The sequence below is a fragment of the Cygnus atratus genome, chromosome 26 (assembly GCF_013377495.2).
Source record: "Cygnus atratus isolate AKBS03 ecotype Queensland, Australia chromosome 26, CAtr_DNAZoo_HiC_assembly, whole genome shotgun sequence".
In the NCBI taxonomy this organism is placed as follows: domain Eukaryota; kingdom Metazoa; phylum Chordata; class Aves; order Anseriformes; family Anatidae; genus Cygnus; species Cygnus atratus.
Genome location: NC_066387.1, coordinates 3,005,303 through 3,017,459, shown reverse-complemented (window position 1 = coordinate 3,017,459; position 12,157 = coordinate 3,005,303). Strand labels below are relative to the sequence as shown.

Sequence of the window (12,157 nt, the reverse complement as noted above, 5' to 3'; positions counted from 1 at the left end):
TGGGGAGGGAGGGGCTGGGGAGGGGCCACCGTGAGGGGAACGGAGGGGGGGGGGTGGTGAGGGAGGGCGGAACCATTCGGTTTAATGAGGGGGACGGAGGGGAATAACACACCATGAGAGCACAGCCCCGCCTCTAGCACCCGAAACCAGCCCCTAAGGCGTCTTTCGATGCCCTCGTCGCGCAGCTTGGCCGCCCCCACCGCTAAATTCGTCCCCCGCGATGCCGGGCGGTGGTTTAGCCCAGCAGGCCGAGGTTGCTGAGGGAAGCGGCGGGAACGTTTTTCGCAGCGCGTTGGTGGTATAGTGGTTAGCATAGCTGCCTTCCAAGCAGTTGACCCGGGTTCGATTCCCGGCCAACGCAGCCTTCATTTTCTTTCCTCGGTGATTTTTTACTTTTTGCCGATGACCACAAATTTCAAAACGGACTCAGAACGCGTCTTACGGGGAAATCGGCCCCGCTCGGCGGTGTTTTGGCCATCCGTGCCACGGCGGTCAGCAGCCGAGGAGGGTTTGCAGCACAGGGGGCCGTTATTTCTGCCCCAGCTGGCGGCAGGGGAAACCGTGGGGCCCTGAGAGGTCGTGAGGAGGTAAATAAAGCCGGGGAAGAAAGGAAAATAAAATAAAATTTAAAAATGAATTAGAAAAAATACGTATATGAAGTGAAAAACAAACAAGGTGTTTCCGCCCGGGATCGAACCGGGGACCTTTCGCGTGTGAGGCGAACGTGATAACCGCTACACTACGGAAACCCGCCTGGTGGCACCCTCCCGGCAGGCGCCCATGTTCGGCTCCTATCAGCGCCTGTGGGGGCCCTGAGGTTCTCCCGATCCCCACCGCCAAGCGGCTGCACCTCGCAGCGAGCCCCTAAAGCCAAACCGTCCCCAAGCAAAGAGAAACATCTGTTAGGATTCAGTGTGATTACAGTTAATGAATAATTAGTGTCCGCAGAAGCCCACTGTCCTCAAAAGGCATCAAAGCCGGCTGCGCTGCTGGGTCCGGCGGCGTTTTGGTGCTGTTCACCTCAGAAAGCGGGCAGCCCCGCAAGAATCGTGCTGCCTCCCACCATGGGGCACAAAAAGGCTCTCCCCACAGCAGCACCGCCAAGCCTCACGCCCTGCTCCTCACCACAGGGAGCCCACCAGTGCCCCAGGCCTCCTGTGGGTCCCTCAAGCCCAGCCTGTGGCCTCCAGGCCTTGGCATGGCCTCCGCCCGCCGGCCGAGGCCCAAGGCCGAGGTGAAGACCCCACACTGGGCACGAAGGGCGCGATTCGGGCCGCTTCGGAAGGAGCGGCTCCTCTTCCTGAGGCAGCTGCCACCAGATGTCGGTAGAATAGTGGCAACGGGGAGCGGAGCTCCCTGCCAGGCAGGGAGGGAGAGGACGGCTGGCGGGGGGTTTCCGAGTAAGAGGGCAGACCCTCGGGGCCACCCCGCTGCTGGGGACGTTTCCTTCCCTGCAAGCGAAGCTTCTGTAACGCACAGCGGGCCAAAGTCTTCCCATCACCTGTGTCACTCCAAGCTGTACAAGAGGACGGGGCAGAGCAGGGTGATGTGACACCAGCAGCCACAGTGTAATGACTTTCCCATCACCGAAGCTTTGGGTAAAGTCCCTGTTGCCAGCCCCACATGGTTCTAGGAATATACCGGTTCCCCGTCCTCATCTTTATCTTAATGCAATGTTAGTAACTTGTACACTCCTATGGCAATTGTTACGTTTTTTTTTTTTTTCTTTTTTTTTTTTCTTCTTTTTTTTTTTAATAAAACCTCAGCCCTCAGAATTGGGTGGTAATCAGAGAATTCATTTTTCCTGTTTTGTTTTCTCTGCTGAAGTGTGTTTTCTGCTCTGCTGGCTGCAGAGAAAAGCTTAGAAGGGAGGAATGAATCATAAATACGGAAGAAATAAATGAACCTCATAGTTACTTTTAATTTTACGATTTTGTGGCTAATCTCTTGATTTGGGGCCAAAAGGGACAGAGAGGAGGTTGTCACGTGTCTTTTAACTCCAGGACTTGCTGGTGTTTTATTCTTATTTGACTGGCAGTAAGGATTAGAACATTACATGAAAGTCTATAACAAACCTGAACCCTTGGGACTTGTTTGCTTCACAATGCTGTTTAATATCCTGGTATTGCACTCTTTTCGCCTGCAGCTGGTAGAGCCCGCAGGAGAGGACTCTGGTAGCAACCTTCGCACTGCGCATCACCTGAGCGTGCTGGGGGCAAACCTAATCAATATGTGAGGGCAAAGTCCTCTCCCTAGAGCAGAAGCAAGTGAATCTGTAGTGAACCAAGACATCGATGAAAATATTCAAATGCTTTGGGTTTTGTTTTCTTCCACAGATCTCCCTTTCAGTCAGGCGATCAGTGGAGAAAGGAGAGGAACGGACCAAACAGCCCCAGGGAGGAAGCTCTTGGAAGGTACCTGTGGGAGGCGGGAATTAGACAAAAGACATTGTGCTGCCATATTAGCTCCCAAACCTGTACTGTAATTGTCCCTCGTTAAGGCAGCGTTAGACTCCAGTAGCCCTGAGACAAACAGTGTGGATGGGTCCTGGGCTTTGGATCCTCCTTGCCTGTGCAACTGTGGCTTTGAGGGTCCAGACAAAGGTCCCTCTTCCTGCTGGTTTCCACTTGCTGGAATAGCTCCTGGGGATGTTCCTCACTTTGCTTACAAAGGTCTGTTGTTGGTGACTGCTCAAACTTTGCCCAGGAGGACAAAGAGACTGGCAGCATTTCAGTCTCCCCTGCAGCCCCTGACCTATCCCACTTCCTCTGTTCCCAAGACTTAAAACCCCTGTAGCATGGCTCATGTATGAGAGCCCCCTCTGCCTCTCCTCCCCTCCCCAAGGGCAGTCTCCAGAGCTCTAGGAAAAACTGTCACATAAATACCCAGGAAGAAAAAAGAAAGCAGGGGGGTTATTTGGAGGTGAAGGATGGATATTCTCTACTATTATCACCAGCATCTGCCCTTTCTGAACAAGGGAACCCTCCCCCAGCTAGCCTTTTCACCAGTGCGCTGAACGTGGCCATGCTCTGCTTTGTTTGTCTGACATGCTGCAATGCCTGCGGAGTCCCATTCTCCCCTCTTCCTCCCTCTGCTCTCTAAACAGCCTGCGTGGCTGTTAGAAGAGAGGGGAGCTCAGAGCACCGTCAAGCAGGAGAGCTGACAATCAGGGCTGGGAGACAACACTGCCTGCACAATACCCCCCCAATTAGGCATTCATTTGTGCTACCTCTGAAATGGGGAGCACAGCCCTTGTGCTGGGAGATAAAACAAGAACGGCTTCAATAGCGCTGATTTAAATTAGGTCAGGCTAGCTTTTGTGTGGCAGGGACCACACAATAGCAGTCACACGACTGTGGAGGGGAGCAGCATAAAGGAAAAGAGGCCAAGCAAGTGGCACAGATGCTGGGAGTTGATGGGTGCTGGGAGATGAGGGGTGTCTGTATGTGCGAGTGATAGCAGGGGGGCAGACACTGCAACCGGCGCATGATGCTAAGACGTAAAAGGGGGCACATGGTCAGCAGGGAACAGAGAGGTCAAATATTGGCTCTGCAGAAACAAAATATTACTTTGTTCTGCTGCACCAAGGGGCATGTGAGCACAGGCATCTGCGTCCTGTGGAAACTGGTCTTTAATTATAACTGGTTATGGGGCAGAGGGGTGACAACGACGTTGAACCATAGCATCCTCCTGAGCACTAGTGCAACCCCGGTCAATCTTGCAGGGTGGAAGGGGGACAGAAACTTCCTCTGGGGCCTTTGTTGTAAGGGACAGACTTCTTATACATCAGGCCCAGAGACACTGTTCTTCCTCATGGCAAAAAGAAAAAAAAATGCATGGGATGGTAATTTTTCTGGAGCATGCAGCAAGTCAGAGGCGTATGTATGATGAAGCCCCAGAGTCCGGGGCTGCAATCCACAACGTTGACTAGGTTTTGCAATTTCATTCCCTTGTAAGTTCATTGAAAGTCCACACCCAACACGAATACCTGGTGTGCTATGAAATCCTACCCTCAGTTTTTTATCGAGTGGTGCGTTTGTGGAAAAATCAGCAACTCCTTCAAAATGATCTCTTAACCCAGGTTCTCAAAGACATCCGAGAGAAGTCCTGGAGATGGTTGCCCAGGAAAATACAAGCACTGGAGACTAGACCCAGTTCTCACCCCAGTATCATTAATATTAGTATTGCTGTTACTACAATAGTTATGCAGATGTTCATGTTTATCTGGCAGTGGGAGAACATGAGAGCAGCATGCTTTCTGTAGCGATAACAATGAGCTCAGAGCTATCAATAAGAGCCTGATCTTTTCAGGCCAGGCTGAGCAAGCTGTTGTCATGATCTAAATGAGTTTATCCTGCTATATCCATATGCAAAGGAAGGTCAGGTAAGTTTAAAAGCAAGAGTTCAGCCCTGTAAGTCTCCCAGGCAGAAACCTCTCGTGCTGAACTGTCTTTTGTGACCCAGGTTAGAGTTCTGCAGGTAACACTTTGCTACAGTTGGTCAAAGAACTGCTAATGGGAGAAAATACGGGTGTGGAATAGTTGACAGACATAATCAAATGTTTAATATGGTGTACTTTGGTCTTTTTGCATCAAGGGACAACGTGATATTCCCTGGCACTTGCAAATAAAAGTCGTAAACAAAGACAAAACTTATCACATTAGAAAAATGTTTATTGTGTTACAAAGTCATAATTTTCTTGCTAGAATTACAAGCATTTTAATTTCAACTACTGATACTAAAAAGAGAGCCAATGAACTGACTGTGTGTGCCAGCCAGTGCCAAATGGAGAAAACTAGGTTAAACTTTGAATTAGCAGTTATTCTTACTCCCCTTAATTTGTTTGTCCACATATTAATGACTTTAGAAACCACACAAAACAAAACTTACAGTCATTCTGTGGGCCATCTTCTGCCCCCGAATGTCCTATGCAGTTCCCAGGCTGATTTAAGCATACAGCTCTCCACACGCATACACAGACAGTCCAATACTCCGTAGCCAGAAGCTGATACTGGAAAGATACAGACTAAAAATAAGTTGTCCTTCTTCAACAGTAAGTGTAATTAAGCACTGAAATAGTGCCTGTTGTAGGGAGGTGGCCCTGAAGGCATCAAGCCAAAATGAGACATGTTGCTAAAAGGTATGTTCGCATTCAGCCAGATGGTCAGAGCTTGATGCATGAAGCATCAAGTGAAATTATCTACCCAGTTGATGTAGGAAGCCAGTCTGGAGCAACCATAATAGCCCTAATTTCTCTCAATATATAAATATATGATTGCTAGTTTTCACTGCTTTGCTCCTATGCTATTTGGCATATTTTTAGCCTTTTAGTTGCGAGAACACACCAAAGTCCCACTTTGTTTTTCATTCTGTGTTACTTTCTAAAGCTCCTATCCACACCGAGTGAAGGTGCCCAGATACCAAAAGCAGTTTAACTGCGGTAGCACAAAAATCTCTATTAGCTGATTACTTCTGCTGCCTTACCCTGCTTAATTGTTGCTGCCTCTGGTGCCTCTCCGTGCACACGGTGGAATACAGAGAAAAAAGAGACAAGACTCTAGCTCTCACAGAAAACTTACAGATGTGATCCCTACGGGCTTTAAACAAGACATAAAAATTATATCTAATCATTTTAATGGTACACACATTCATATAAATAAATAAATCAGATCCACACAATTAGCTATCTATAGCTAGAGATCTTTATTCTCAAGCAAATGGCACGGTCTGTGATGTTTGTGAGTTGTGATTTTGTAACTCCTGATATTACTGAGATGGACTCTGTAACCTGAAATGCTCATTTGAGTCTTTCAGCTCGCCAGCAACCCAAAAGCCACTGCAGAAACAAATTTGTTTTGCAGAAGGTTGGTTTATTCCCTGGATATTTACTTGCCGGTTTGGGTTGGGGTATTTTTTTTTAATTTGTTTTGTTTATTTCTTCTTTTATCAGCTCCAGCTGAGACAGAAGAGGGTGGGAGGAGGGTTTTGTTCCTCTGGAGATAACAGGAGGCTGTGTCTGTGCAGCCATGGTGACAAGATCCAGGGCGCTTTCTGGCTTCCAAGCAATTTGATCCCCACCCCTGGCTCCCAAGTAAAAGTGGGGCAGAGAGAGAGAGGAGCTTTTGTTTCTCAAGTGCTTCAGCTGTTGCTACTAATTAAGCGAAGAGCCCTAGTGCCTTCCCACCTCCCAAGCTTAAGGAGGGTCTAGTTGGGGTGAAAGGAGAGTCAAGAGTGTGCTGCTGCTGCTTTTCTGCACCCCGCTCTCACTATATGGCTCTTTTCATCCTTTCTCTGCCTTGCTGGGTGACCTGTGGCCAACTCCACGCCTCAGATTCCCTGGCTGCATCAGGAAAGAAATGAGAGAGACCAAGCTCAGCGTGAGGCCAGATGGAAACTACCACCCTGCTGTTCAAGGTGTTATTATCAGTTTAATGCAATATGTTCCCAGCTTCTCAGACATGCTGACTAGCAGCAGATTGCTCTTTCCTTCTCCAGACTTCCCTGGATGTCATTCCCTTCTCTCTCTGAAATGCCAGCGCCGTCCCCGAGCTCTAACAGCGTTACTGAAACCTCCCCGGTGTTGCCAGAATGTGCTGGAGGAGCCAGATGAACTGTCAACAACTAGGTATCAGGCAAATGGCCTTTGCACAGGGCAGTTGCACTTTTTTGGACAAGGAGAGCTGGCTGCGTGGAGGGCAGTTAGTGGCTGCTGTCAGGGCTGCAGGGGAACTACGTGGCCTCTGCCCAGTCTTGCAACAGGGACCACGCACTGTGCCAAAGCGTTGCACGCACGTGGGAAGGACCGCAGGTACGAAAAGAACGTAGAGATGTGGAGAGAGAAAAATGAATAGAGGGAGTAGGAATGCTGCAGGCATCCAACAGGCCGTGGAACTGAGGAGCTAGCCCTGGCTCGGTGCCGCAGGATGCCCAGTCCCCAAGGACTGAGGTAGCAGCCAAGGCCGTGGCTGCTCCCCGGGGCCTCTCCTCCCATTGAGCTCACTTGGGTGTCTTCAGCCCAGGATCTCCCAGGGAGAAATTTAGGGCCTCACTCAGGAACAGATGGTCTCCCTCTTGGGCCCCATCTGCCAGGCAACACTGGAGCAGTTGCTCTCTGCAGTGCTGAGCAGAATCTTGTTTACTTTCCCCTCGTGTCAGCAAGGTGATGTGTAGGGAAACCAAGCCCTGCTGTTACCAGCCCGGATTTCCAGGAGCAGCCAGGAACTGAAAGGTGCAAAAGCATAACCCAAGAGGTACCTTTGTGAGGGCCAGGCAACGTGGCATCCACAGCCCAGATCCAAGACGGAGTCCAGCCAAGAAGAGGGCTGTAGTTGCAAGGGGGCAGGATATTGTTTGGGAAGCCATCGATCCACACGCAGGATGAAAGCACATGGGCTAAAGGAGAAATTTGGAGTGAAGTTTCACAAGGGGCATCCTGTGAAATCATCCTAGGAGCAATATGCACGTGAGCCTTGTCTGTGATGAACTGCTTAGTGCCCAGACTGCTGAGAGACACGTGGTGCTTTTCGTGGAGGTCTTTGCCTCTGACTATGCCTGGAGCCAAGTTCTGAGCATGCGTTCAGGGTTCCTGAATTGAGGAGGGGGCAAAAACAAGGCAGCAGCCTGCCTTCTAAGACCCAAGTGAGTGTGATTTTCAGGGTGTCTTGGTCACCTGGACATCCTTGTGAGCTCAGCAGCTGCTCGCTCGGCCTCAGTGTATCTGGCCAGGCAGAAAGCTAGCGGCTGCTCTAGAAAAGTTCAGCCTTAATGCTCAGAAATGTCTAGTAGAAATTCTCATCAGCAGGGAAGTCAGGGCCTGAAATGACCCTCATTTTGAGGTCTCTGCCCTTGCCAGCTTTTAAAGACGAGGCTGGGTAGGCAGGAGGGGTTGGAAGGATGGACCGTTGCTTTGCAGCTGCTCCTTCCATCCATCCCAGCTCAGGGCACAAACATCGTCATCCATCAGGGCTGTGGAGAAGCGTCTCTAGACAGTATTAAGTACACACAAAAATAGCAAGCGAGACCAGCTCCTCCTTCAACAGCCCCAGCCAAAATTGCTGCAGCACGGCTGATAAAGGAACTTCACTTATTCTTTTCCAGGTTCTGATACCGAAGCCCAGCATCGAGGACTGCAGAGGATATCACGCGTCCGTGCGCTAGCGCATGTTTTCCAGAGACCTTGGCCCCAGAAGTCAGCCTGGTGAGGTCCTGCTCTCTTAGGTAGCCAGGTTAGGCAGTCAGTCCTCTAATGGTGCTTGACGAGCAGAGGGCACGGAGCATTACTTTATCCCCTCCCCTGAGGGTTCCCATCCGTAGAGGCTCCGGCGCAGGATGCTGCCTTTGTCAGCTCTGCAGTAATCAGCCCAGAGGCAGGAAGTGGAAACTTTCTGGTTGCAGCCACTTAGTTTCATTAGAAGCATCAAAAGAGAAAACAGGCCTCAGGTGGGGCAGTGAGAGGCAGAGACACGCAAGGGGCTGGGGAGAGGGGATTTGCAGCTCTATTTAACATGTCACTTAGCAGGTAAGCCTCGGCTAAGAACTGGAGAAAAGAGATATGAAAGAGGGGCAGAGGCAGCCTGAAGCTGGGGGCTGTCACTGACATCACTCAGAGCTGTCAGGATACTGTACAGCTCTGGAAAACCTGATTTTTATTTATTTTTTCACAAAAACAACAATAGGGCTGAACAGAAAACCCATCCTGCCGCCCTAAGGCTTCCTCCCTGCCCCACTTCTCCTCTGGAAGACTTTTGTCTCAATTTCTCTTCAAAAACCTGGTGCCCTGGGAATTGTGTTCCTTTCCCAGTGCTCTGCTCCAGGTCTTAAGTACCCCTGTCACTGCAAAGAATTTCCCTAATGTTCAGCCCAAGTCTTCCTTGTCCAACACAAACATGACACTGTTCAGAGGTAGGATATTAAGGGCTGGAGTCGCTCCCATAATAACGTATTGATTTCAATGAAGCCAAGCTCAATGGGGAGGAGGCTGTCCAGCCTTGCTCCATCCCCCTTGTGCCCCAAGAGAACGTTTTGTGTTAGACTAAATGCCTCTGTAAGTGCCTCTCAGTTCTGCACTCATTGTGAGCCGTTCTGTGTAGACACATTGAAGCAGGCAGGGCGCAGGATCAGGCCGGTAATCACATTTCCTTTTGGCAGTAGGTATTTTATCGGCCTTGGTCTCCCTGGGCGGTTTGAACCGCGTGGCTGTCTGGCTCTCCTGAGCAGATCTCATAGCCCAGGCAGGCAGGAGTTCTTCCACCAGGTGAAACCCTCTACCCCTTGCTTCCCATTTCATTAATGTCCTCTCCCAAGAGCAGAAATGAATTAAACCACTCACCTCCTAAGCCCTATTTTCCTCCTTATGTTTTTCCCTAAGCCACCTCAAATAAAGCAACCCATGCACACCAGAGGCTGTGGCAGTGGGACAGTTGTGGACATCTGGCAGGCACGTAGGGGTCACGTCAGCAGGCACGTCAGTCGCTCAGTGACCAGCAGCAGCATCTGGGATCTTGAAGCAGAGAAGATCCATCATTTGGTGACCATCTGTTGCAGTTATTTCTGCTCTACAACATCTGCAGGGTGGAATCCTGCATCCAGCTCCCCTTCCTCTGTGGCTACCAGCATCTTTATCTTTCTTTCCAGCTGGGAAAGGGATCTCCCTGACAAGGAGGGGAGCACAGATATTAAGAGGATGCCATGGGTCCTCAGGACTAACATTTACATCTCTAGTTCTCACTGGCCGGATCCTCTTGCCTCTATATTTTTTTTTGTCCTGTGGGAAGGCAGGGATTTACAGCCAGGGAGCAGCAGCTTTTTTTTTGACAGGCAAAGCAGGAAAAAGTGACCCAAGAGGTGCCAGAGGAACAGAACCTAGATTCCTGAAGTCCCACTCATTAAAAATTGTTGCCTCTTGTGTCTGTGCCTGTTTTGTGGACACAGATGTTGTTTTATTCTCACATGGATGAGTAGTTGTTTTTAAGTGAGCTCCTGTCCACAAGCCTTGCATCTTCCCATAACCAGCAGGGTTTGTTTGCCAGCCTTGGAGATTCAGCAGAAATAATCACGCTCGGGGACACCTGCACCGTCCTTTAGCGAGCTCTGCCCTGAGCCAGAGAAGGGCTGGGACAGGGAGCCCCGTCAGCCGGGAGATGGAGCAGCTTGCCTCCTCAGCAAGGTGCAAGCCTGGGACTAGGCAGAGAAAGCCTGGGCCCTTAGCAGGGTCCTTTTGTGTGACGAAGCAGATGTGGCTGTTCTTTTATGCCACCGTGTGCTTGAGAAGTGAAAAGGCTCACAGATCTGCGTCTCTGGGATGCGATGGGGAGCCTTTCGTTTTCTTCAGAGGCCCTCAAGGAACATCTCATTGTAGCTGCTTGGAATTAATTCTGCCATTCCCCTGTCTGATCACAGGCTCCTTGTGCTGGTGTTCAATAGATGCTTTCCGCTTCCTTTCTTCTGCCTGGGACAATGGATGTGCTGGGATGGAACTGCAGCAAGCCTGGAGCTCACAGCAGCAGCCAGGACCTGGACTGGCCTGGAGCCTCCAGGAAAGAGATTCTCCACGTCTCCCCACAGCAGCTGCTGGCTGAAAGCTTCGTCCCATTCCCCGGTACATGTCCCTGTCCCACGAGCCTGAGGACCCCCCCTATGTGCCCCATTGTCAGGAAGTGCTGCTCTGTTTGGGGCTACCTTGGAGCTGCTGGCACAACAAAGCTGTTTTGCTTTTGGCTGGGCACTCGGCATCCGAGCTCTCATGTGGTTGGAGCCCATTTTTTTTTGCAAGAATGAAAACAGTGGATTAATGAGCTGCTTGTGGCTAATGTGCAGGGTTTCTCAGAACTGGTGCTATTAGAGCCCAGCGTCATGTAGGAGGTAAATGGCAGCACATGGTGAATAAAGCAGTGATATAATAGGTTTAAGTAGTCCATTTCCCTTTGGAGTGTTACTGATAACATGCCCAAATGCATACAAGACCATTACCTTAATGAATAAGACCGCTCTCTGGCAGAGCACATACTGCAGCTCCTCACAAGGGGTTTATTTTTCATCATTTTCATCCAAAAAAAGCCTTGGGTGTTTGAGTTGAAGTGGGGTGCAGGGAGGGTAGAACAGAGACAGAGGGGAAGAGGAGAGCAGAAGAGAAGAAATATGGATGAGAGAAGAAGGGAGAGAGAAGAAGGGAAAGAGAAGAAGGGGCATAAATAAATGCACAGCAAGCACGTTATGATGGGACCAGCATGGCCTCCAGGAAGCGCAGTAAGAGGAACTCGTACAGTCACGCATGAAGAACAATGATCAGACATTTGATTTTGTATATTGAAAGAGACACAGCTTTGGAAGCGTCATTGTCCACCGCCAGAAGTGAAGTGCTATGAAACATGCAGACATCAACGGGCCGGTGCTCACTGTTCCCTCTCTTAGATATACAATGACCATGCGTTGCCTCTGGTCGTTCCAGCCAGTTCAGAATTAGTATCAGTGTGTGCTAATTCTACCCACGCCAGGGGAGTTGCTCAGCCTCTGTGATTAGCATTGTAAAATCCTGGTGCTCACTAATGGACAGCAAATTCTGGGCTAGTTAAGCAGCTCTCTGCTAGCTGGAGATGCTCCACGCTGACACCACGGCATGGGAGAGCAGAATTTACCTCTACACCTTTCCTCATCCAGTTTACTTTTCTCCTGGGAAGGGTGTGTAGAGCAGCATTGCCTGGAAATATCTGTTGAAAGCACAATGGCCACGTTTTCTGAATTTGCTTCTAATCAGTGCAGTGGGATCTGAATTATACTGTCCTATTACACAGTAACATGTACTCTTGTGCCAACTAAAGCCTTGTTTTCTCCACCTTTTTCTGGAATTTCTCTTCAAAAGAGACACTGGCTTCAAATCCAGTGTCAAATGACCCTGAATTAACTGGAATTCACCGCACGAGGTGGGTTTCACAGAGGTGTAATTCTGTAAGAGTGCACAGTGACAGCACCTAATCCGTAGCAGAATAAACACGAGGAGAACCATGAAGGACCCCTGTTCCTGAATGACTGATTATAAAGATCCCCCTGAAAGCCTAAAACATTTCTCAGCATGTTTAGCAAGACGAACATGGTCTGGCTGACCCGCAGCAGAGGCGCCCCCGTCCCGGTGCACCAGTTCCAGCAGTGGCTGCAGGACGAT

At 49.9% G+C, this 12,157-nt stretch overlaps 1 long non-coding RNA gene and 2 other non-coding genes across 3 annotated transcripts; 2 read left to right on the top strand and 1 right to left on the bottom strand.

The window, feature by feature from the left end:
• The first annotated feature begins 289 nt into the window (after positions 1 to 289).
• TRNAG-UCC (transfer RNA glycine (anticodon UCC)) lies at positions 290 to 361 on the top strand. The gene has a single exon. It is a non-coding gene; the product is annotated as a tRNA-Gly (tRNA).
• Positions 362 to 676: 315 nt separating this feature from the next.
• Positions 677 to 749, bottom strand: TRNAV-CAC (transfer RNA valine (anticodon CAC)). The gene has a single exon. It is a non-coding gene; the product is annotated as a tRNA-Val (tRNA).
• A 1,591-nt stretch (positions 750 to 2,340) lies between these two features.
• LOC118258742 (uncharacterized) lies at positions 2,341 to 10,772 on the top strand. The gene is made up of 3 exons (XR_004781879.2): positions 2,341 to 2,414; positions 8,098 to 8,197; positions 10,399 to 10,772. It is a non-coding gene; the product is annotated as an uncharacterized LOC118258742 (long non-coding RNA).
• The last annotated feature ends 1,385 nt before the right edge of the window (positions 10,773 to 12,157 follow it).